This window comes from Sitophilus oryzae, unplaced genomic scaffold, assembly GCF_002938485.1.
Source record: "Sitophilus oryzae breed Bouriz unplaced genomic scaffold, Soryzae_2.0 scaffold_396_pilon_pilon, whole genome shotgun sequence".
NCBI classification, from domain to species: domain Eukaryota; kingdom Metazoa; phylum Arthropoda; class Insecta; order Coleoptera; family Curculionidae; genus Sitophilus; species Sitophilus oryzae.
Genome location: NW_022146969.1, coordinates 785416 through 811387, shown reverse-complemented (window position 1 = coordinate 811387; position 25972 = coordinate 785416). Strand labels below are relative to the sequence as shown.

The 25972-nt window shown below is 34.7% G+C and overlaps 1 protein-coding gene across 1 annotated transcript in view; it reads left to right on the top strand.

Annotated features, from left to right (window-relative positions):
- Positions 1-1373: 1373 nt before the first annotated feature.
- LOC115885533 (zinc finger E-box-binding homeobox protein zag-1) overlaps positions 1374-25972 on the top strand; it is a 680770-nt gene continuing 656171 nt past the window's right edge. The window contains exon 1 of the mRNA XM_030904489.1: positions 1374-1803. The gene's annotated coding sequence lies outside the window, so the exon portion shown is untranslated. The remainder of the gene's footprint in view (positions 1804-25972) is intronic.

Sequence of the window (25972 nt, the reverse complement as noted above, 5' to 3'; positions counted from 1 at the left end):
TGTGTCGCCTGTTGGGTTTAGAGGTAGGAGGCAGGCCCGGACCCTTGGAGGAGGTGGTAGCTTTGTATGCCACTTGCGGAGGATGGCCCAGCCACCTCTCCTGTAGTTCTCTTTGGGTTTGGCCCCTTGGAACTTTTATTGTTACTGTTCCCAGTGTCGCTAGGGGGTTTCCCCACAGCTTCACCGGTGATGTTTTTATTACTATTATTACCAGATCTCATAGTGTTCCTGAGTCGCTAGGGACAGTCGATCCACTTCTACAGAGTCCCGCATGTAGAAGTAAGGGGTAAAATACAATGGGGTGCCCCCCGGTGCCCCAAGGTTGAGGCTGTCCGTAGCCCCGCCCGGTATCGTTATATATCTTGGTGCAATTCCCTGGCCACGACACTAGAGTCAGGGACAAGACGATGAGTGAGATGCTTCTTAGACCAAGCCAAGTGCTAGGGGGGATTCCCCCCAGCGCCTGACCAGGAGCTTCCCCACCAACGACAAGGTCTTGCATCTCCTAGGGGAAGTCTATTTGCTAACTACCACTGGTCACAGTCTTCGAGCTGTAGCGCAATCCTCACGGTCTCTTGCTGCTTGGCCTTGATAGTAGTTCCTATAGCTTTCTTCAGTGTGTTGATCGTCACGATCTGGTGGGTCATCTGCCTCGGCTTCTTTCCTGGTCCCCTCTTTGGCGAGTCTGTCTGCTTCTTGATTGCCTACTACATTGCTGTGGCCTGGCACCCAGCACAGAGTAGTCCCGCCTTGACACAGCCAGGATAGTGCTTCTTGGCAGTGCATCATAGTTTTCAATCTCACTGACTGCATTGTGATGCCTCTTAAAGCGCTCAAGCTGTCAGGGAATATCACTATTGGTCTATCAGCGATTTTGACCGCATCCTTTACAGCGTAAACCTTAGCTTGTAGAACATTACAACCATCCGATAGCTTTAAAGATCGTCGGATATCTAGTTCCTCCGAAAAGATGCCTATACCTGTGTCTCCTGAAGTTACGGAAGCATCTGTGTAGACTGCTATCTCTTGAGTATTCATGGATGAAATTATGTAACTTAAAGAAATTAAATTATGTGTATAGAACATAAGTTGAGGATAGGCCAGCGTTCTGTACCAAAACGACATTTCATTTCAACAACAATAACAAGTTCAATTTATGTTTCGTCGTACTGTATAAACGGAAATGCAAAACATAATTTCTTACCGAAAAATTCTCGCGTGCTCTTATCAAATTCGAAAAAGAAAAAGTAGCACACACGGCTCCTCGATTGCGAAGTCGAATTCGTAAATAATTTTAATTATTTATGATTAACTGAACCAGTCTATCTTCGAGATGAAACGCGCAACGTCCCGTAAACGAAATAGGTTAGAAATAGTAGTATCTCAAAAAACATTAATTAAACTTGGTGCCGATAAGACAGATTTTAAAGAAATGATTTTATTTATTTATCAGTGTTCTACAGTGTAGTGTTGTCGCTTTGCCGAAGAAGATAGCGCGTGGTGCTTTCAGTTTCTTTCGTATTGTTGACCTGAAGATATTGCGTGAACGCTTCCGATGTAACGTTTGTGATCGTGAATGAAAAAAAGTGTGCATTGAATTTGTTGTTTATGTTTTCTCAATTAACATTCTGATCGTAAATAATTAGATAGTTTCAAAACAATCTTATCCGTGTTATAGACGTCACGAAGAAGAATTTTTTACGTTGTGGATATAAAGATATTGTTTTTGGTGAAATTCTGTGATTTAGTGTTAGCTGAAAATGAGGTACAAGCAGCAGAATACCCGTAGGATTATATCAGCAGGTATTTCTTTTCAGTGAAATATGATATACCATTTTAGATGTGTACGTGCCATCACACAACTATTTTTCAACTAATATATCCTAGTTTCCCATTAAATAACACAGAACTACCTCAATATGAGTAAGAATAATTTCAATGAACCGTCTATCAAATGGTTAATTAGCCCTGAAGCACAAACGATACTTAGCTGTTGTCAAGGATACAAATTTATTAAGTTTACTAAGGAATGCATCTGGAGATTTATTTTCTTTTAATTCTTGACATAATAATAAAGGTCAAACTAAAATTGTCTTCAATTGCAGAAGCTAGCATAGATTCTCCGTGCATTTCCCAAATTCTAGAGGCAAATGCTCTATAGAGACAGAGAATAGACAGAATTTGACGTTGCTAGATCTCTGCTGTGTAGTCTGCAAAAGTGTATTTGTAGGATGTAGAATAAGTGGGAGGAAGGTTAATCATCGCGACCTTACAGATCTATTGTGTCCCTCTTTCTTGAGTAATCATCATACAGTTCCAGGGCTTTGTGAAAAAAGCCAGTATCTGGAACGGTTTTACAGAGGGTAGTTCTCTATCTCCAATATCAGTCGTACCAAAGTTTTTTACGAATGGTTGTCGTCTCGGCACACTCCGGTATGTGGTGTTCTGTTGCTGAAAGAGAATCTTATTTCATATAGGTGTCTTTTTAACAACAAGTAGCATTCAAATTGGTTAGAACAAGCACACCCATAGAGGAACAATTATCTAGAACAAGTGTTTTTTTATCTGTTTTATTTGCAGATACTAAATAGATTGCTAATCAGGTCTTCATCATGAATTATTGGGGGCTTATTATTGTACATTATCCTCTATGCTTCTTTCAAATTCTTATTGTAACTGTTGAGGTGGTTTAGTTTTTTAGATCTCCTCTTTGTTAGCATTCATTTTCCTAATACCAAGGAGTGTATAAAGAAAGTATGTCCCGATTTATGAGGAACTATAGTCTTAAAAATCTTTGGACAAATTGATGATACTATCTAACTCAGTCGAATCTTCTAATTCTTATTATTATAGTTTTAAACAATCCATCTGAAAATGTTCATTATATTACACAAAAATGTGGTCAAAAATGTAGAATGTAGTCTTTCTCATGTTTAATAAAAAACAATGTACATCAGTACTTAAAAAATACAATAAATTACAGAAGGAAAAAAATAAGAGATTTAAATTAGGTTTTATAAGAGTTTCTTATTACATGGAGAGCAAAAAAATGAAAATAGCTTAAAACCCTAAATCCCCTATGTTATTATTGTATCTTCTTTCAGTTCAAAACAACCCGTAGTTTATGTTACCGTAGAGAGTTACCTGAAGTGGCTTTAAATTTACTGTATTTATTGTTTTAGTCAATTTGCATTTTAACGAGCTCTGTTTCATTATGCCTCAAGAATACTTTGATAAAAAAAATCTGTTGTTAATAACTAAAAGACTCTTCTTTTTTTAGCTTGAATTATCTTATGCAATACTTGAATAAACAAATATTATTAATTATTTATTAAGGAATCGATAAAACGAGTAAAATTATTGAAAATGAAGGTGCCCGGTGGCGTAGAGGTACAGGCTCTCGTCTACCAATCTCAAGGTAGTGGGTTAGAATCTCACACCCGGCATTTCATCAGCCGACTATTTTTATTAAAATAAAAATAGTTTGGGTACCTTGGTCGACTCAGCCTTAAATGAGTACTTGGGATTCACAATTCTGAGGTAATAATAGGCGGTTGAAGTAGTGTAGTGCTAGCCACATTACCTTCCTTGTATACCGAACGGCTCTAGTATGGCAAGCTGTACCTTGCTACCTTCAAAGCGTTAAACGCTATATACGGGAGCTATTATTAGATTGAAAATAAGGTAATCAATTCCAGTTCATTCTGGCGTAAAAGAAAAAAAACTAGAAAGGGTAAATGCTTTTTCCGTAGAGAGGTTTTCAAATTACTGTATATGATTTTTTAGATCTAGATTAGACTATACAAGTGTATGTGTATGGTCACCAAACTAATATAATATGTTGGTAAAATGTTGGAGAACCTTGGACGGGTTTAGAGAATGTATTTTAAAGTTTTTCAGTTTCTTGGTTCTGTTGCCTCCATAATGAACTTCTGCGAATCAACACACACGATGCTATTCAAAGTTTTTCTTTTCATTATTTCTTCAAATCAAAAACGACTCTCTTTCTCTATTGCCTCCTTGGATTTGAGGTCAATTCCTATTGTGAGGACCATAGTAGGGGACTGTAGTTATCTTTTATACGACCAGTTTATTAATTGGCGTTAACTGTGGATTCGTGTAGATTAAGTAAAATAAATGCTAGTCATAAAATTCTAAAATATATATGGCACATTATGTATAACAGCCCAGAAGCTTAATTTATGAAACAATTGATTTATTTTGTTATCAAATCGATTATTTATAAAAATCATTATTAATTTTTCCTTCTCATCGCAAATCACCACGTCCATTAACCATTTCACATGTATACAAATTCACGCACTAATATTTCAACAGAATTTCATTTCGTCTGTGTCGAAACACCGCCGAGGACGCGACGCTTTGAATTAGAAACCTTTTTATAAACAGATGCATTTATTTAAAAATCCGAATCTTTCGTTGTTGACATTTCTCCTGGCGATGTTAAACACCGCCTGGATAGTGTGTTTTGACGTTTCCAAACGATATTATAAAGCCGGATCATGTTTATCGTCACATATCGGTGTGAACTAGAAATATTAATATCGACTTCCATTAGTCTAACGGACAAATATACAGATAAAAATATCCAGAAAAAGTCCAAAATACCCACAGATTGTTAAAAAAAGAAATATGTTATAGGTAGATTTTATGGAAAGTTAATCATCGAGACCTTATATTGTGTCCCCCTCTCTTGATTTATAACTCATCATACAGTCTCAGGGTTTTGGCAAAAGCCAGTATCTGAGACGGTTTACAGATGTTAGATCTTCATCTCCGACATCGGTCGTACCAAAGTTTATATATATATATATATATATACACATCAGGACAGGTCAACTCTGTGTATAGGATTTTAACGTGTAAGACAGTGATGTATGCAGCTTAATGGCAATCAAATGTATTAAAAAGAGAAAAAAGTTGGGTGGGTATGGGTGGGTACATTTCTTCTGAGCGGTATTGCCAGATTTTGCATCAAAATTTCAAACCGCATAAGTAGACGTTTCAAAAAAATGTCGCATCTAGGGTTGGATCTGGATTTTCGACAATTAGTTACTCATTTTACTACAATTGTAATAGATTACATTTAGCTTAGATATATTATCTTCATTTCTGTAGTATACATGAAGATTTTTAACATAGTTTATTTTATTCTAATTTCTTTAAGACTACGATAATATACTGGTCGGCAAGAGAAAATCTTGGGTCGTTTATTTTAGTCATCATTTACCTACATGTCTAGAAGTGAATCGCTATGGCAATCTTGTAAGTCGGGGAGAGAAAATTATTATCTATCCACTTAATCCGGAGCTCAACTTCATACGCTTGGGAAAATTCTTGCTCTTTTCTCTTTGTTCATTTATACAATCACAGAGTCTATAGACTCTGTGCACTACAATCGGCACCCAAAGCCGTGTGTACATTATCCAAAAAATATGCTGTATTACGTAGTAAATAGTGCAAATTCTATTGTCGACCATTCTAATCAGTATTAAATAATAATGGAGTGAGACAGTGTGAAGTGAGATATTAAATGATTGATCTTTTTGTTAAATTACGTGGTATAACTTAACACAATGATGAATTGTTTAATGTTTCATATGCACCTCCATAATTATTTAATACATAATCTTATACTGATTACAGCGTTCGACAACAGAATTTGCACTTTTAGTACGTTTTGTAATTAATAGATTATCTGTCTTATTATGCAACTAGGGATGTACGTGTCTACGTAATAGAGCATCAGCATCTCTCTCAATATATCGTATTGTACTGAACACGTTGACACACGAGAATCAGCAGCCAAAGCCGTGTGTACGCTTCATTAAATAAACTAACCAAAAAATATGCTCTATTACTTAGTTACATTACGTCCTCAGTTACATAATGGGACCGATAATCAATTAATTACATAATGTTGTAAATATCACAAATTCTATTGTCGATGATCCGGATTAAGTGGATAGGTAATAAACTTATCATTTTTTCTCCCGTATTTATAGTCTTTTTCTCTTTCAGTATATCGTATTGTACTGAATTAAACGTTGACTTTTATTCTTTTTTCAGTGTAGAAGTGGTCGAAGTAGTGAAGAAGTAGTTGTGTAGTGTTTTTATAAGAGATTATATTAGTTTATTTTGTAGATGAGTAGTAGGTGAAGGTATTTGGCTATTTTTTCTTTTTGTTTTTCTTCTAATTGTAGTAATTCTATTAAGTATTGTGATAGATACACTATATCTTCCTTCAACTTCGTTGAAAAGTGCGTTATCATATAATTTTGATTTTCTGGTAGTAGAATATACGAAAAAAAAATCTGATCAAATTTATTTTAAATTAAATTAATCGAGTTTTATTAATCAAATTAATCTAGTCAAATAATAATAATAGTTAGTTTCTAAATACTATACAGGGTGTTTTATTTATATTTCTACGATGTTCTCTATGGGTATCTCGGAAACTACTGGAAATAGAGAGTCGGTTAAATGGGGAAAAAATTGCAGTTTTGTGGAGTCATAAATATGCGCCTTTCGGATTTTTCGAAGAGATTCAAGGCTTACTAGATTACTAACGAAAATAATCGATATTTTTGACTCCGCCCCGAAAGGTTCACGATTTGTCCTCCAGTTGGCAGCACATTTTGTCTAGTCGGTTGGGCAACTTTAAGAATATATAAACAAGGCTAAATCCTAAAACTACTGAGCTTATACTAAGAGTCGGCATTTCTGGTCTTGGGTGCCGGTTTTCATGTGTACGAAGAGTACGGCCAACACGCTTAGTAAAATAAGATGTACTGAATAAAGACAGAAGGCGAGTATTTTCCCAAGCGCATGGAATCTAGCGTCAGATTAAGTAGTTATGTAATAAATATTTCGTATTTTTGCTCACTCCGACTTACTAGATTGCCATAACGACTCACTCCTATCCGTGTAAACGCCGACCTAAAGGTTCGCTTGCCAGCGGGGTATACTAGAGCCCAGCATTCACCCGTGAAGAAGTTGGGTGCAGTCAAGCATTAGGTTGTCCACTGAGAATATGTATTCTCAGTGCAATCAATGCATGTGCATTGGTGTATTTTACAAGTAGTTACCATATATTTGAAATTTCTATGTATACTTGATTTTATTATTGCTGGATATGAATACTTTTTTTCTTATAGGGCTCTTTGTGGACAACCCGGGCTTGCGACCATTTTATGTTGTGGTGCTTGGACCGCACATGATCTGCAATGCCCTACTTTAATGTTTCCCCTCTTTGCGTGTGTTTTTTTATGTTCGTCAAGTCGTACATGTAAAGGACGTTTTGTCTCTCCAATATACGACTCACCGCACTCTTTCTCTTGTTTTGATGATTCCGGTTATGTTTTTGCTGACACTTCTCAGAGTAATCCTAGACTTAAAAACAATTTTAGTTTTATACTGACTTTTTATAACTCGACCTCCTTTGTATTTTTATTAAGACGCTCTGTACAGTATTGACTGTGTGTTGACGAGCCATCTTCAAGACTATTTTGTTAGATATAAACTTTCCATTAAACTAATAATAAACACATACACACAAACTGACTGTGTTCTTGTAGATGTTTTGATTAATTTTTCTGATTTTTATTGCATTGTTCCTAATCTTTCTTACTTTCTTCCATTTAAACACTTCTTTTTTGGCATTTTTGCAAATTTTCTGTATAATTAATATCATTGATGTGTATAGTAACCAACATAATTATTAGATATAAACGAAACAAAGTTCAAATAAAACAGATAGAACTATAAAATGAACAAGCCAGCCCTGCAGCATTCCACCGATAACTTCGGCACAACGTGACAAAACGGCGCTGATGAAAATAATTCATTAAAAAGCTACGACTCCCTTGGGCCCTTTTTATTTATACAAAAAATGAATTCCCAATAAAATAAAATCTATTGGAATCTCTCCTCGTTAAATCAATAAAATTTTATAGTTTTGTGACCAATTATTACCCATTCCGTTAAAAACAAACTTTTTACACATGTCATTCATATATTTATAATGTTTTTTCTTTTTCCATTTTCTACCTCTTCCTACGGCTATCCCCACAATGTAAATCAGCAGATTAATATTCCTCCGTAATCAGAAATACGTGGGGCGTATGCCCTATTAATATCTGAAACGCCCAAATATTTCTTTGCGCTTATTTGCCAGTAACTAGGCCCATTCCAAACACCGGAACACCGTTTTAACACCGGTGTTGGACTGACACTAGTCGGTCAAATATGGGCTATCCGGTGTTCCGGTGTTGACATCGACACCGGTGTTCATTTCGATACCGGTGTTCATCTGCAACACACTGATAAAAAAGATAGACTTGAACTAAAGTCGTCATCGTTCTTGTGCTCCATAGAATGCCATTTATGCATCTGATAACTCTTCGTGCCTGTATTACTCTGTTGTTTATTTCTCTATCGTCCGTTTCATCTCCTGTAAATATCGATCCCAGGTACCTGTAATCTTCACATGCCCTAATTTCCATATTATTGTCTAAAATAAGATTTTCTGTATTAGCTCCAATTGGAAGGTATTTAGTTTTTTCTGTATTTACTGTGAGACCCCATTTAGCATATTCTTCAATTATTTTCCGCACCATATATTCCATGTTATCTTTGTCGTTTGCAATTATGGCCGGGTCGTCTGCAAATTGCAAGGTGTATAGGCATATGTCATTTAGTTCTATACCCATTCCGTTACATTTTCTTCTCCATAGATGTAAGGCCTTGGCAATATAAATTTTAAATAGTGTTGGGGATATACAGCAACCAAAGGTTATTATGCCTCATATATTTGTCATCTCGGCCCACTCAGTGATTATGTGTTCTGGTGTTTCCTCATTTTACCCAGAATTTGCATTAGCTGACCTTTCTTAGCTTCAATCTACTAGGTGTTCGTTAAGGTTTGAGGTGTTTTTAAGGTTGCGTTCTGTTAAAACTTACTTAAATCAAGGAAAATGTTTAATTTATCTCGATCGTAAGCCCTGAGCCATTTCTTCGAGTGTCTTAGACGGTTTAAGGATTACCATTCCAGGTTACTGATAGAGTCTTCCAGGTTATTGAGTTGTGCTTTAAGTTGGTTTCCACTTGGGAAGCAGAACGGTTCTCAATGACGGTACTTTCGTACCACCGAGGCACACATATCGATAGTAAATAAAGGATGTTTTCGGCTAGCCCAAAATATATAATGGAAGAGTATTTCTTACAGTTTTTAGGTACATAATAATAATTTTTCCATTATATATTTTAGACTAGCCGAAAAAAGCTTTTACTTATCTACTATCGATAGTTGTGCCTCGGTGATACGAAAGTACTACCATTGCACGCAGACCGCTATTTATTTGTTCTTCATTAACTTTATATATATCATATTTATTTATTTGAATGGTTCAACGGTTATGACGCGCCTTAATGACAATTACGCTGAATTAGTCTATTACTCTGAGTTGTTCGGATTAGTTGGTCCATAGCTAGCCAAAATATACCGCCATTACTTACCTTGCATTTGGGTTATTCACACTAACGTCGCCAGAGAATTAAATAACCGACACACAGGTGATAAATCAAACAGCAGCCTGAAAAGAAGCGCTTTATTTTTTAACGGAAAAAAATATTGTTTTTTCCTTGTTACCGCGCCTGGTATTTTGGTGTCTGTCCAAGTAAATGTCGTGTTATGGAACATTTTTTTATTGGGGTTGTCAGACTGGTTCGTGTATGTTTTTAACCTGTTTAATTTAAAACCTGGGCAGTCATTATATATAGATCATCGGTATTCTTAAAAAAAATAAAATATACAGGATGTCACTAAGCTCTCGCCTGTATCTCGGAAAGTATTAGCCGCAGGGCCTACGGAAAAATTTATTTATAATTAAAGGGGCTATGAAAAATTGCTGGAAATTATTTTCAAGTTTATAAAACGGCCGCTAGAGGGCGCAACTGCTATAGAAAATAAGAAAATAGAATTTTTATAGAATTTTGCCTAGATAATGGATACTATAAATAATAGTTTCATAATCATCAATAAATTTTGGATTTTTTTTGTTAGAACCATTTTCCCCTATCTGCTAAAATAAAGTGGTGGGGGAAGGAGGGATTATATCTATCTTAAGTTAAATGTTAATAACTCCGGACTGGATAATCAGAATCCAACAAGCGAAGGCTCGTTTAAAAGAGCATTCCCTACTCTATATTATACCATAAAAATATTAATAAAAAGCTTTTGAACGTAGACGCTAGGAGGCCCTGTAAAGGTTCTAAAGCCTAACTTAACGAACATTGCGCGTTTCTTCAAAAAAACTAAATCCGATAGTAGGTATATGTAATTTTAGCTGATAGTATAGAGCAATAAAAGCTTAAAAAGTCATCGAAAACCGCATCTTGATATCTTCTTTCAAACCGAAAATATTAGCAAAATTATAATAAATACCAAAAAATAAGCTCTTAATTACCTTATTTTTACAACACGGTATTAGTAGCCCTTTTGATTATGCCCATTGTAATAAAAAAACAAGATAGAAACAGTTAGTTTATTTTAATATCCACGATATACCATAATACCAGATGTAGTAATATCTAATAATTAAGGTATTAATACCAGTGAGGAAGAAACGATGCCTTAGTAAAGTCATGGGAGGCTTTGGAAAAAAATTGCTTTTGATGTAATAGTATGAACAATCAAATTGTTATTAGATCAAGATTTTGATAGTTTTTATATTTTTTATTGTGTTTTCAAAATGCCAACAACTTCAACAGAACTGCTTCAAATAATAGAGGCATTATTAATATCTTAATTATTAGATATTAATACATCTGGTATTATGGTATTCTGGTATATCGTCGATTTTAAAATAAACTAACCGTTTCTATTTTATTTTTTTATTAGAATCGGTATAATCAAGAGGGATACTGATACCGTATTACAGAAATAAGGTAATTAAGGGCTTATATTTTGGTATTTATTATAATGTTACTAATATTTTCGGTTTGAAAAAAGATATAAAGATGCGGTTTTCGTTGACTTTTTAAGCTTTTATTACTCTTTAATATCAGCTAAAATTACATATACTATCGTAGTTATTTTTTTTGAAAAAACGCGCAAAGTTTGTTAAATTGTAAGACAGCGCCTCTTAGCGTCTACGTCCAAAAGCTTGATATTATCATTTTTATGGTATAATAAAGAGTAAGGAACGCTCTTTTAAACAAGCCCTAGTTTGTTGGATTCTGGTCATCCAGTCCGGAGTTATTAATATTTAAATAAATATAGATATAACCTTCCCCCACCACTTTATTTTAGCAGACAGGGGAAAATGGCTCTAACAAAAATATCCAAAATTTACTGAAGATTATGAAGCTATTATTTATAGTACCCACTATCTAGGGAAAATTCTGTAAAAATTATATTTTCTTATTTATCATAGCAGTTGCGCCCTCTAGCGGCCGTTTTACAAACTTGAAAATAATTTCCAGCAATTTCTCATAGCTCCTTTAGTTATAAATATTTTTTTCAGTAAGCCCTATGGCTATTACTGTTCGAGATACACCCGGGAGGCGATTTTACTAAATATATACTATTACAGCACAAGACACGCCCCCAAATACGTCATTGGAAAATATAATCTATCTCAGCACATTCCTCCAAAATCTAAACGTTTGCAGCACAACAATACGTCGTTGGAAAATTTAATTTTATGTTCATTTCACGTGTGTCAGGCTGTGTGGAGATGGTTGTGGGATGCAAAAAATCACATAGATATTAAAGAAAGAAAAAAACTTATGATGGAATTCCGTTATATACTTTATGCACAAAGTGAAGAAGAAGCAGTGGAATTATTTGGTACCTTATGTGAAAAATGCAAATACCCCAATTTTATCAACTATCTTAAAAATTTGTGGGAAAGAAGGAACGAGTGGTGTCACTTTTATAGAAAATCATTGTGTACTAAAGGACACAACACAAACAACTTTGTTGAAGCATCTACCAGAGTACTGAAAGATATTATACTGGAAAGATGTAAATCCTTTAATGCTGTGGTATTAGATTTTATAACCAATATTCTGGAATGTTACCATAAAAGACGTCTGATATCATTTGCTAGCAACAGAAAAACGAAAATGAATTTAAACTACTTAAAATTTAAAGATAAAATTAGAAGAAAGAAAGAAAGATCTAACAGTTAAGAAAATAGATAATGAAACTTTTTTAGTTTCTTCAGCTGAAGACAAAAATATGCATTATACTGTTCTAACAAATTCCGCCTTATGCAATTGCGCTAGTGGAACAGGAGGGGCCTTTTGCAAACATTTATGTGCTGTAAAAAATTCGTTTAGCATCAATATTTTATCGAGTCCCCAGTTAACGGAAAATGACCGACAAATAATTGTTTATTTAGCCACTGGTAAAAAAACTGTTCATTTGTTAAAAACATGATCGAAAATGACGATTCGGTTGCATTTGGGGAATGCAATACCACTTTAAACGCAAGTAATCAAACCCAATCGGATTCTATAACTGATGTTGAAAATATTGAAAGTAAACCTTGTAAGTTAATCTAAAAGGTATAATATTGTTACTTGCTTAATATTTTTTGTTTTAGGTAGCGAAGAACATAAAAATGTAGTGGAAAGTCTGAAAAGGGAGTTTAGCCGTATTGCAGATTTAGCAAAACATGAGAGTTGCAATACAGAGTTAATAAAAAAGTTTGTTGGAAGCCTAAGAGCAATTAACACAGGTAGTCAGTTGGAGTCATTCCTAGCTAGCAAGTAGTGTATCAAACGAAAAACAAAATTAATAAAAGTCCAGCCTACAGCACGCAGTAGAAGAAAGATACAAAATGCTAAAATAGGGGGACAGAGAATTCAACGTGGGCGCCCTTCCAGAAAAAGAAAACACAACCAGTCCCTTAATATCATGTCTAATCTTCCTAATTCCAAAATTCATTAGATGTTGCTGTGTGTTGCTTTGTGCTGTTTTATTTTGCAGATATTAGATATAGCTCCAATTAAAAGAGTATCTATTAAAATTCAATTTATTCCATTTCAACCGATTTGTATGACTCAGCCACGTTGTTGTGCTGCAAACGTTTAGATTTTGGAGGAATGTGCTGAGCTAGATTATATTTTCCAATGACGTATTTGGGGGCGTGTCTTGTGCTGTAATAGTATATATTTAGTAAAATCGCAGCCGGGAGCTATTCTTAGTGGGGCAACCTGTATATATTTATATTAGGAATTTATTTTGGAACAGTGGGTATACACTACAAGAGTTAATTTCACGATATACAAGTAACATTCCGCTAAAATCACATATTCTAAATCCTTCATACACATTCATAATACGATTATGTCTGTTTTATGTGCGAAATTTCTTAGAGAGGAATATAATTAATTTATCGCCTCATTTTCAAACACCAAACACCAAACACACTCGAAAATATCGACGCTGAATCTGACAAAGTCGCAGTTATTAATTTTATTAAATCCCTTTAAACGCCGTTACGTGTAAATTACCGTTGTAACTATAAACTTGGCAAGGTGCTCGTATAAATCGTTAGGTGTTAAAATATTGGAGATCCCCACTGTTTTATGCTGAAGTGAAGCGAATGATGCTAAATACACACTGGAGATTAAAATAACCTTCCAGGTATGCAGATGTATCTACTACGAAATTTCTAAATTTATACTTTACATTAAGTTGATGAATTTTATTTTTGGCTCTACGGGATTTCTTTTGTATTTAGCGGAGACCGTTTTTAGAATTTATAATTTTATTATTATTTTTTTGTGAAAGCGTTTCGAAATTGAGAGTTTTTGATATTTATTTGAGATTAGAAATGACATTCTTTTAGGCACTAGTATCTAAAAGTGACACTTGTTTAGGCACTAGTGCCTAAAAGTAAAAAATGAAACGTTAGAAACAATGAAAATATATATTTATTATAGATCTTAAAGGTACAATTACTTAAATTATTAAAGTGCATACAAGAGGTATCCAACTTTTCGTCTCTGAAGGGGCGTCCAGACCGGACGAGCGAACAGGAGCGAGCAAGAATTCGGGTATGTGCTATGGGAACGCTTAACTGGTGTGGACGGCTCTGCGAGCGAGCGAATAATTGCTTGCTCGCGCTCGACGCTGTTCCACGCCGTGTCGGTACATCAAAGAAAATTCGCTCTATTGCACCTTCGGTTTGGACGGGATTTTGTTTACCAGGTTTGCGATCGAATATCAAAAATGGAATGACCGAATGAAGTTGTTTTAGAACTAATAGAGGAGTACAGAAATCGCCAAGACCTGTAATGTTATAGCTAGCCTTTCTCTAGGTGAAATTGTTTTTCGGTAATTGGTATCACTTTTCATTATTTTTATGTCAATTAAATCTAATAAGGTATTAAAATCTGTAAGTGACATCCGATAAAAGTTCTTAAATTTTCCAGAATCCTCTGTTTCAACATCGTTTAGTAAATTGTTACCACCATGAGAAACTCGAATTTTAAAAAGAGTTATGTTCCACCATCTCCTCTGCAGTCGTTTTCTGTTTTGACGTTTCAACAATTTATAAAATACAATGAAAGACGCACAAGCAATAATTTTTTTCCGACATTATGAACATGAAGTGCCATACACCGATCAACGCCGAACATACAAATAATCGCTGGGTCTGGACGGATGCTGATCGTGTGCTCGAGAGCAGCAGAAATCATGAGCGACTTTGAATAAATGTTTGCTCGCGCTCGTTACTGCTCGCTCATCTGGTGGCGTCCAGACCGGATGAACGAACAGGAGCGAGCAAGAATTCGGGTATGTTCTATGGGAACCCTTAACTGGTGTGGACGGCTCTGCGAGCGAGCGAATAATTGCTTGCTCACGCTCGACGCTGTTCCACGCCGTGTCGGTACATCAAAGAAAATTCGCTCTATTGCACGTTCGGTTTGGACGGGATTTTGTTTACCAGGTTTGCGATCGAATATCAAAAATGGAATGACCGAATGAAGTTGTTTTAGAACTAATAGAGGAGTACAGAAATCGCCAAGACCCGTAAGGTTATAGCTAGCCTTTCTCTAGGTGAAATTGTTTTTCGGTAATTGGTATCACTTTTCATTATTTTTATGTCAATTAAATCTAATAAGATATTAAAATCTGTAAGTGACATCCGACAAAAGTTCTTAAATTTTCCAGAATCCTCTGTTTCAACATCGTTTAGTAAATTGTTACCACCATGAGAAACTCGATTTTTAAAAAGAGTTATGTTCCACCATCTCCTCTGCAGTCGTTTTTTGTTTTGACGTTTCAATAATTTAGAAAATACAATGAAAGACGCACAAGCAATAATTTTTTCCGACATTATGAACATGAAGTGCCATACACCGATCAACGCCGAACATACAAATAATCGCTGGGTCTGGACGGATGCTGATCATGTGCTCGAGAGCAGCAGAAATCACGAGCGACTTTGAATAAATGTTTGCTCGCGCTCGTTACTGCTCGCTCATCTGGTCTGGACGCCCCTTGAAAAATCCTTGTTTGTAACTCCTGGACTCCTGGCACGTTTTTTAATTTTAATTGTCTATTCTCTAAAGTTAAATGTTTAATTGATTTTTTTCATTTTTACTTTTTGAGGAGTATGCGCGGTTAACGATTCATTTGTTTAGATAAAAGTATTGTGTAAATAAAATTCAGTTTCAGTCAATTACAGTATTTTTTTAATACGACCCTGTCTAGCAATAGTTTATTTTCTGGGAAATTTTTTGATACGTTTTAATCCGGCCCTAACTCGGCACCCATAATGGTGTTTTCAAGGTCAAATTTTATAGAAATTTTAAACAATCGGATCTGGGCAGAGTTAGCCTGCCTTGTGATTTATATGCCGTGGCTCTAGCATGACGAGCTGTACCTTGCTACTCCTAAAGCGTTAAACGCTATACATATACGGGAGCTATTATTATATTTAGCTATTCGCCTAATCTTCTCCGATGTACCTTTCACATATGGAATCGTCAAGAGAGAGCATCCTCCTCAGCTTGAGGTCATCAGCATTTAGTTTAGTACACACTTGATAACGGTCAGTGATGCTTCTGACCGAAACGTGTAAGCAAAATAAATAAAGAAAATGGAAGTCCGAAATTATTTTATTTTTAATACTGAATCATTGTCTACTACAGTCAAAGTAACTAAATACTAAGACTTATAATAGACTACTTCATAATAATTGTTATTTTGTATTTCAGTGTTATGTTATACACAGTTTCAGGGAGACTTTTAACATTAAATGCACGCATTACAATTATTTAAACAATACTTATTTTCAAAATACTTATAATTGTTTACAACCACGTAACGAAACTATCGACAAACATATTTCAGTTTACCTATAAATATATCCATTAGTCTGCCATAAGCCGAACCAACTTGGCAACCTACCTTATTTTCCAAATGCTTATTCTTTATGTTTCGAACTAAAAAGCAGGAAGAAATAAAATTATAAATTAGCACTAAAAATTAAAAGAACGCAGGAGAACGCCCAAATCGCATAAAATTTTATGCTTATTTACTTAAAATAAAAATAACATTTTGGAAGATATCTCCATTCATATATACCAATAAATAGGAAGCCTTGCCAGAACAAACGTTTATATACAACTATAATTTAGTTCCAATTTCTATGCAGTCTAATTTATTGTATTTATTTATTTTTATTTATTAACAGAGACATTTAAACTTCAAGCGTCAATATTATCTTGGAACAGTCAACGTTTGTTGAATTTTATTGTTTTAGGTTATATTTTTGCCAACTAGAATGTATATTCGGGATTTAGAGGTTCTTGAACTGAATAATCTCTGTCGTTTATATATTTTTTTTGTACTTTTCAATTCTTATAGTTTTATTATTTATACAGGGTGTTCCGTAATGACATGCTAATATGTAAGGGGGTGATTCTTGGACCTATTTTAAGAAAAAAAACTTCATATGAATGTATGTTCTAAAGATCTTAACTTTTCAGATACAGGGTGGTAAAATTTCCTACTTTTTTTTAGAAATATCTCTTACGTTATATTTGATACACGTCTTCCATGGATCAAAATGCATATTTTGATATAAAAAAAATGTTTTATTTTTTAATTTTCTTCTTTCAGCGATTTGACCCTGCAGTAAATTGATTTTAATTTTTTTTAAGCAAAAACTGCATCGCCCCGTCGGACGAAAAAATCAAGAGATAGAAATTGTATAGAGATTAGAATTAGAAATTAGAATTTAGAATTTAGAATGAGTGGGAGGGGGGTTAATCACTTCGACCTTACAGATCCATTGTGTCCCCCTTTCTTGAATCATAACTCATCATACAGTCCCAGGGCTTTGACAAAAGCCCTATAGGACGGTTATATAGAGGGTAGTTCTCCATCTCCAATATCAGTCGTACCAAATTTCATGGCACGAATGGTTGTCGTCTCGGCGCACTCAGTGATGAGGTGTACTGGTGTTTCACCATCTTCCCCACAGAATCTGCATTCGCCGTTTCTTCTTAGTTTCAATCTACTGAGGTGTTCATTGAGGAGACAGTGTCCTGTTAAAAACCCCGTGACAATCCGAAGATTGTTCTTACTCAGACCCAGGAAGATCTGTGATTTTTTTTCTTGATCATAAGCCCTCATAAACTTTTTCGAGTGTCTTAGACCATTGCAAGATTTCCATTCCAGGTTGCGGATGGAATCTTCCAAGTTCTTGAGTTCCGCCTTGAGTTGGTTACCACTTGGAAAGCAGAACGGTTCTGGTCCAGTTAGTGGAGTGTTCGCTCCTTTCCTAGCTAGATTATTTGCTTTTTCATTGCCTTCTATCCCTTGGTGAGCAGGCACCCAGTGTAGGAGGACTTTGTTTTCTTTGCCTAATTTATTCAGCTTCTCTATGCATTCTTTGACCAATTTTGTATAGAGATGATTATATAAAAAAAAATGTCTATACCTATGTGGCGGATTCATCTCTCCAAAAAAATCCTTTATGGGTATTTCGCCACTGCACTGCAAGAAAATCTACAAAATAAAATAGTTATTTTTTGTAAACACTTCTGCGTTAAACCTAAACGGACGCTGCTTGTCAGAAGTTATGTTTACAGTAATACAAATTTGCCTAACAAAAAAAATGCTTAACGTTTCGGAAAGTTATCTCTTTCCGTCGTCGGAAGCAAAAAAATACAAAGAATAAAGAAAAAAACTATTTAAAATATTTAAATTCAACTATTCGAGAACACTTTACTTTTTTAAAACAGATACGTCTACAAGAAACCGTTGACGTTCTGTTAAAAATGATTATATATATATAGAACATATATTTATATGAAGTTTTTCTCTTAGAAATGTCATTAAGAAACAACCTGTATATTTTAGTACTTTGTAGTTATACTATCGTCTATGCTATTTAGCTACTATCGTTCCGATCTATTGTTCTTTTTTATTTGAAACATTATTTGGCTTGCAAATTCGATGGCACTATTCAGTAGAATTATCAAATTATTCCATATTTGCCAACAATAATGATCGTGTAATGGGAGAAATACCTTTTCACTAATCGCGTTTATAATTCATGCAAACGTTGAAGTATATACGTGACGTTTTTGTAAATACGTAGGAAAATTGATATAAATAGGTTATTTTAACAATCTGCTCGAATTCGTGTTACGATTTTAAATTTACTATGGAAATGTTCACCTACATATGTTTGTAATTTCCCGTTTCAAAAATACGATGAACGAGCGATTGAGGCGAAATATTTTAAAAACACACGTTATTATATTAACGCCGATGTCCGAATTGCATACAAAACATTTCGTACATAGGAGTTACTCGGTTTAATTATTATTGGATGTTGTTTTTGTTCGTAATAAAATGTGTAATAGCTTTATTCTATATTTACTACATTTATACTACAAAGTTCTAATTCTGATACCATTAATTACTTTATTTAAAGAAAATTTATCATAAATTAGTAAAAACGAATTAGGGATCACTTTGATAAATTTCGTTTAAACAGAGAAAATATATACTTATTTAGAGATATAAACTTAGCAATATGTTCCTTAGGAATTAAGTTTGACGTGTTCATGACGAGAAAAGTTGTCAAACTGCTGAAAATTGTATTTTTATTACGTTATGAATGACAACAATATGTATCGAAAACAATGCTAAACAATTTTTATCTTAATTGTCAACGGAAATATTTTTTTCCTAATAATGTGTGTATCCTCCGCGGTTTCTACGCACTTCTGCACACCGATTTGCCATAGACTGAATGAGGCTCCGAATAATCTCTTGAGAAGAGGCGTTCCAAACCTCTCGAAGATGTTCTCCCAAAGTTTAAAGATCTGATTCTTGTGGACGACTTTGTAGTTTTCTTTTTAGTAGAGAAAAAGAGTTTTTTTTTGATAAAACGGATGACAACGAAACAATGTCTGAACCATTTCCACCAAGTGAATCAGATAATCAGCCATCTGAAAGGTCTGATTCTATTGATTTTGATAGACGTAACTGTTATCGACGCCTATGATCCTTATGATAGGCAGTCATTTTCACGCTGTGCCTGCACCCCGTGTCCGCTGATGTTTGCGAGTAGCTTAGTCGTAGGCTTTGGAAACAGTTGAATGTCAGGGATTGTTGATTTCGGCCGAGAGAAGACATTGTTTGTCAAGACCTGGTCAAGATAGTTAGAATTATATTTAAAATATCAATTTCTGTTAAATATATTAATCTTCCGATTACATCAGAAGTGGGGATGAGTTTAATCCAGCGTTCTTAGGCCGCAAAGGCGTATTTCTGACATACTGACGACTATTAACTTGACTTTGACCTTCGACACTATCGTTTCGTAAATGCGTCGGTTTCGAGGATCGATTCGGTGATTCAGTCGTCTCAGATACGGGTACCCGTCGGATTTCGGATACCGTCGTCGGATCGGCGAAGCGCGGAAAGAAAACCGGAGGAATCATTCTGCTGGCTGTAGTGCTCAAAGATATTAGCGGAAAAAAATGCAGTGTTGGAAAGAAGCGTCATATCACCCCTACAAGTTACAGACTCCGGAAGATAACAGGAAAAGGTAGTGAGCCAATACATTATCCGAACAAATCTCTTCTAAAAGGTATTTTAAAAATGGCTAGAAAAAAAATCGAGATAAATTCTAAGGTAATTACGAGATAAATTCATGATAAATTCTAAGGTACCTAGTAATTTTATACAGTAAAAATTGTTGTCATGGAGACAGATTTGAGTTTAAAGCTCTGGTTTAAAGTAATTGTTCGGATTTTTCGATTTCGGTGATATGAATCGCCTCGTGGTTCAAGAGGTCTCGAAGAGAGGGCGCTACCGTAGTCGGTTGATAAGGGTCGATTTCGCTTGCGAAAGAAGATGGCTACGAATCTCAGCACAAAAAGACAGTTTTTCACGTAAAAGTAAAATTTTAATGTTAAAATTCTGGTTAAAATTAAAATTTAAATACATATCTATCTATGGTCCTCCTGAGGAATAAAATTTGTAGAGTTATGTGTTATTTAGTATATTAGTTATGTTGAGTATGTGTTATTTTATTTAACAATAAACTTCTTGATCAAGCCGAAACGTGGAACGGCGGTTTTCAAACATGGTTTTTTTAACACACTCTAAAAGGCAACACATGATATATCTTCTTTCCTTTATCCCGCCTATATACCATAATTTTTAATAAAAAATTAAAGCAAACTCTATTAATAGACAACGTAAAATCAACAAATCCCTTAATGACGAAGAAGAATGTACCGATGAACCAATTTATATCTAAAATTTCAAATATTTTCAGAGATAAAATGATTCAAATCCAAAAAAGTATAATCAAACATTCTTAAAAACGACCACAGTTGTATTTTGAGTTACTTTAGTTTGCAATTATACAATTTAAAATATAATAAAGCATTGTGTCAACTTTTCTTCTCCAGTTTGTTTTATTTTAATAAAGCAACATTAAAAAACTTTAACTCTCATTTTTTCCATAATTATCTTCTAGGACTTGATCCAGTTCACTTCTGAACCCCTCATATATGTGATCTCTAATTCGTTTTGATTTGTTTAGAAATAAATGTTACCTAAACCATTTTATTAATTCTAAAAACGTCATATTTCTATTATCACCTCCTTTTATTTTTAGCATCTATAAAAAGATCTGACACCGACGCTCACACTATTACAAATTATATCAAACATCTCTTTTGATCTTTTTTACTATTTTATTCTGACATTTATATATTTTTTTGTTCCAGGTAAATGAAAATAAATAAGTCTGGACCGAAAGCCAAGTGAGTATTCTTTCGACGACGTCTTAATTTTTTTTGTAACGGCTTTCAAGCACATTTATCAGTCTTAACGATTTCAGAATACCGTTAAGTCGCCTCATTTCAAAGGACATTAATAAAGCTGACAGTAACACCTCACTGGTGAGGCACAATAAAAACAAAATATGTGGAAAAATATTTTGGCTGTCGCTTTGTTTTTGTACCTGGCCGACTAACGTGAACGGAGTATTAGTATATTTAGATTCAAACATAAGTTCAAAATGAAGTAAGTTAAGTAAGGAACATTACATGTATTCTTAGGACCATATTAGTTTTTATCTCTATTTTTTTATATTAAACTAAAAACGTCAATTTTGTGCGATTAAGTTTTTTGGAATGATATTATAGTTTTTTCAATACTGGCAATCGATGATAATTTTGACGAGGTCAAAAAAAAAAGGAATATTTTGTTGATGTTTGACCATCAAAATCTTAAAAATAAAGAAGTTGTCTAAAAATGTACTACAGTACGGATATAGAATAATCCTTTATCTTTAAATTCCTTCTTCATTTGTGTAAAAATACCTAGCCAGTTTTACATAAAACGTTAAATACCGAACGGACTAAATATTGGTCCTACAAAGACCGTAATAATCCCTTTCACCAAGCGCAGAATACTTGAGGGACTAGGCCCTCTAAGGCTCTGCGGTGATGAGATTCCTCTATCGGGGGAGGTCAAGTATCTAGAAATCACGCTTAATACCAAATTGACCTGGAACTGACATTTGGAAAATGTCACAAGGAGGGCGGTGACTACACTACCGGTAGTCAGACGACTTCATGAAAAATCTGGGGCCTCAGACCACAGATGATGTACTGGCTGTACACTGGAGTGGTGTGGCCTTCAATAACATATGGTATAGTATCACAACCTTGGTATAGTGGCCTAAGGTAATGCAACAAACAACAATGCTCAGCCTCACCAAGGTGCAAAGACTTGCTTGTCAGAGCATAACAGAAGCGATGAAATCAACGCCCACTGCATCAGTGGAGGCGCTTCTGGACCTCTTCACATAGTGATCCAGACGGAGGCAAGAATGGGGCTCTATCGACAACAAAGTGTCTTGTCTCTGAGAAATAGGACAGAAACAGGACACTCAAAGATGGAGAATTCTATCGGGGGACCTCTACTCCAAATGAGATCGGACCAAATGACCCCTCTTTATCACCACCACAAACCATTCGAGGTGAACAAAATGGATCGAGGAATGTGGACAGATACAACATTCCTTCAGGATGGTATACAGACCGGTCAAAGACCGTTGAAGCAACAGGCGCTGGAGTATTTTGGGGGAAGACTAAGGGTAAGTTTATCCTGTTCCTTGGGTAAATACTCAACCGTATTCCAGACAGAAATCTTCGCCATTCTACAATGTGCGAGAGAAAATAATAGAAGAGCTTATTCAGGTAAGCTCATCAATATATGCTCAGACAGTCAGGCGGCACTTGGGGCGCTTATGAGCCGAAAGGTATCGTCGAGATTCGTCTGGGAATGTCTAGGTGAACTGGGAGCTCTGGCTCGAAGGAACAAAATTAAATCATTCTGGGTGCCGGGCCACAGCCGCATCCGAGGCAACGAAAAAGCCGATGAGCTAGCTAGGCAAGGATCATCGGCATCCTCTCTTGGGCCAGATCCAGTACTGGGAATACCCAAATGTATGGCCCGTAGTGCAGTAAAACTTTGGATCAGGGAAAAGCAGAATGTCCACTGGAGAAACAGGCAGGGGCACAGGCACAGCAAGGCTTTTATCCAAGGACCTAGCTCTAAAACTGCTAATGCTTAGCAGGAATAAATTGCGGATTACAACAGGCGTCTTGACAGGACACATGGCTGTCAAGTGTTACCTGAACAAGCTCAACCTGTATCAAGGAAGTCTTTGCTGCAGACTCTGCGATAAAGATCCTGAAACAGCGGAGCACATAATATGTCACTGCGAGGCTCTGGACCGCAAGCGACACTTTTTATTTGGGAAAGCTATGCTAGAACCGGAGGAACTATGCTCCCATCCTAATAAGTATCAATAGAATGATCATCAAAAACTTAATTTGAAAATTTTGAAAGCTCTAGAGGAATTAAAATCTATTATCTCTCTCGAAAAAATACATTAAATATGTATCTCTAAATTTTTCTTTCTTTTTTATCAAAAACAAAAATGCTCTCATTTGTTCTATTCTATAACTCAAACCTCGTTGTTCAAAACACCTTGTCGCAAGACGATGAAAAAAACATATATCACAATATTTTTTCGTACAGCAACTGCTTGAGTTGGACTGACAACAGGAAATTGTTCGATAGATTTTTGCAGGTGCACGGAGGGATAAAAATAGCTGAACGGGAATCAGTTTTGACGTTTTCAGGCGCTAGATCCATTATATTGTTGCTTATCAGATTGTCTTTTTTTATAAATAGAGTGGCACGAATTGATTGCTCTTACACACTTATTTTTCTCGCTTGAAAAATGGTTTTGTGTTAGGTAGGTTCAAAGGTAATATAAATAGACATTTATAATTGAGAGATTTATGAAGGAAATATCTATATTTTATTTAGAATCACATTGGGCAATATGCAAAATGTTGTGTAACAAATATGAATTTCTTTCACGTAGATTAAGATATGCGAAAGCAGATGTAACTATTTTAAGAAGTTTGGATAAATGGAATTTCAATGATAAGCTAAAACATATATCTTTGTGTTAATATATGTATAATTTAATACATTTCCCTTAAGAGTCCATTTCACTCGAGGGGCAAATCGCTGCCAAAAATGGTGTACAATAAATACTAATTTTGGGAAAAAAGTACCAAAAATACCAAATTATTTCCAAAAAATACCAAATTAGTATTATTCTTTTTAGTATCTAAAGAATTTAAGATATATGGAGCTTTAGGGCCTGTTCATGTCAAACTACGATAATTAGGTCAGAAAAACATATAAGTTTAATTCGAATTCCAAAGTACGGTTCTAGAACCGGTTAAAACAATCTTACAGTCTAATTACGACAAATTCATTCTTGTCAAAAGTTGCAAAAAATCATATTGTGCCAGTGTTTTGAACCGTTCTAGAACCGTACTTTTTGGGGAACTCGAATAAAGCTACTGTCATGACACGTTTAAAAAGTCATTTTAACGGTTCCATTAACATCGATACTTCAAAAATTTATAAAATAAAAACTAGACATAGAAAGTAATTGAATTTTTTGTTATTTGCGCTATTTGTTACTTATAAGCTCAAAAATATAATTATATGCACAAGAAAAATAAGAAATTCTAAGGAGATCCATATTATGTTTCCACGATGCCAGTTCTTTAATTTCTCGACATTTTTTCGTATGACGCTATGTACCGTTTTTGCGTAAAAAACATTTTTATGCATTGAAAAATTGCAAGCTTGGCAATTAATATCGGGTAAAAATAACCTATTTTTCAAATAGGCCAGCAACCTAACCTCGAAACACAAGTAATTATTCTTAAGTATGTATATTACTAGGTATATTTTATTGTTAAGTAGGTACTTAACCTTGAACACTACATATAAAAACTTTAAAATACTTCATATAAAATAAGTCAACACCAAAAATTTTTGATCGTGTAAAAAGCCCGAAGGCGGCTCATTTTCAATACAAATGGGCTAGAAATGATGCAATCAGATTCGCTTCCCGGCCGTCGCCACGTGCGTCTAATCCACATCCACCGTTGCCAGATGTCTAACAAAATACCTGTTTAATACCAAATAAAACCAGTTTATTACCAAATAATACCAGTTTATTACCAAATAATACCAATTTATTACCAAATAATACCAAATTAGTACCAAAAATACCAAATTAGTACCAAAAGTACCAAAAAAATACCGGTATTACCAAGTGCTTGTACAATAAATACCACCAGAGGTTTGCCCCTCGATTTCACTAGTCCCCCAAGTAACATTTTAAGTTCCTTTAGGTGATATATTCTCAAGGTTAGTTATATAAAGGTTTAATAAATGTCTCATTGGTATCTTACAGTGTTTTGATTTATATAAGTGTAGCGTTGGTTACTTATCACTAATAGTAACCTTGAAATGTTGTTTATCACTTTCCTTATAAAACTACAGGTTCTTGTTACTAAAGGTTTCATAGTAAGGTTTTATAAAGATGTTCACATCTATTTTATATATCTTCTGGTATTAGGTGTTATAAAGGTACGCAAGATATACACTATATAACTAAAGGTGTTATTAAGAACCATTATGTAACCAATAATACTACAAGTTGTATAATTGTTCCCTCAAATCGTTTTTTACACCTTTCAAATGTTTGCATGCTTTATATAACCTGTAGTTACCGAATATCAAACCTAATGACATAACCACAAATTTTTAATATAATCAAAACAAATAATATATTAGCAAGCAAGCAATTCGGTATTATAATAAATAATAAAAAAATAAACTGGACAAAACGCAAGAATACATCTACGTTCAAAAGAAAGGTTCTTCAGAATTTATCTACAAGCAGAGATCAGGATCAACCTGAGATATTTCCAACAGAAAGTTGCCAAAACAATCAGAAACAGGAAGATGCCTGGTTAAGGCATTCTCTAACATACGAAAATG